Genomic DNA, 1,305 nt, shown 5'->3' on the forward strand with positions numbered 1-1,305 from the left:
CCACCGTATAGAGAACACACACACACACACACACACACACACACACACACACACACACACACACACACACACATATTTTTGATTTCACACAGTTAATAAAGACTGATTCAGATTATGCACATCGAAATTCCCAGCTTGTTTATCTACTTTGACAGACTGGGCTCTCCTCAGCTAACTGCCTTCTAGAAACTTCACAGCTTTTACACCCACCGCGAACAAAACTAACTACAATAGGGTTAAATATTCACTCCATATGACTGTAATCGGTGTGCAACTGCCAGCGCAGAAGTTAATAAGTATCCAGGTAGTTGCACACCTAGCAACAATTAGCCTGCAGACTCGAGTGAGCGGAGAAACACACTGTAAACCGGTTAGCTTCCGTGCTAACACGCTAGCGAGCTAACTTACCTGAGGAAAGTCAGATTTGACAGCGCCTAAAAAAAACCACTCGCGGTTCTCTAGACGGGTGCCGACGCGTTCTCAGGCCAATAAAAGTAAATAAGTCGTGATTAGTGATGGTAAATGTCCAGTAGCGCGTATTTGACGGCGGAAGTTCAAGCTGTATTGATTATTAGCTCTGCGTCTCCACGTCGCCGCTGACGCTCGTGACATCTCACCTCCCCGAGCACGCGCACAAAAACGCACCAATCAGACGGAGGCGGAGAATCTACCTCATGAATATTAATCGGAACAGGAAACGAATTCATATATTATCAACATAACTTTTGTTAATGGCTCAGATATGCTACAAACCAGTTTTTTTTTTTTACAAACCTTCGCTGTAAATAACATTAAATATAAAGCATATAAATATACATTTTTAAAAAATTAGGGACTTCGGGAAAAATCGATATTTAAGACAATAAGGCATTACATTAATCAAAAGTGACAGCAAAGACATTTATAAAAACGAATATTTCCAGCGAATGAATCTTCTGAACTTACCATTCAAATATAAAATACGTAATGTATCTTAAATTACATTCAAACAGAAAATTCTTATTTTACATTATAACATTTCACAATATTAATTTTTTTCTGTATTTATAAAATATGATACATAAAAGAGGCCACACAGCCATGACAAGCAATGCAGTGATCAAGAACAAATAGAAAAAACAAAAATAAATGTCAAAAAGAAACTAAAAGTTTTAGATATAAAAAATATGCAATTTATATAAACATGTTAAAATGCACAAAAATATTCTATAGTCTTAATACATTAATGCGAAAAATATTTTCCTACAATAAGTCATGTTATATATATATATATATATATATATATATATATATATATATATATAT

General features: G+C 34.9%; 1 protein-coding gene across 1 annotated transcript in view; it reads right to left on the reverse strand.

Moving 5' to 3' along the window:
* The window catches only part of dym (dymeclin), a 64,780-nt gene extending 64,157 nt beyond the window's left edge, over positions 1–623 (reverse strand). Inside the window, exon 1 of the mRNA XM_043229891.1 lies at positions 409–623. The gene's annotated coding sequence lies outside the window, so the exon portion shown is untranslated. The remainder of the gene's footprint in view (positions 1–408) is intronic.
* Between the last annotated feature and the right edge of the window lie 682 nt (positions 624–1,305).

Source organism: Puntigrus tetrazona, unplaced genomic scaffold (genome assembly GCF_018831695.1).
Source record: "Puntigrus tetrazona isolate hp1 unplaced genomic scaffold, ASM1883169v1 S000000116, whole genome shotgun sequence".
In the NCBI taxonomy this organism is placed as follows: Eukaryota; Metazoa; Chordata; class Actinopteri; order Cypriniformes; family Cyprinidae; genus Puntigrus; species Puntigrus tetrazona.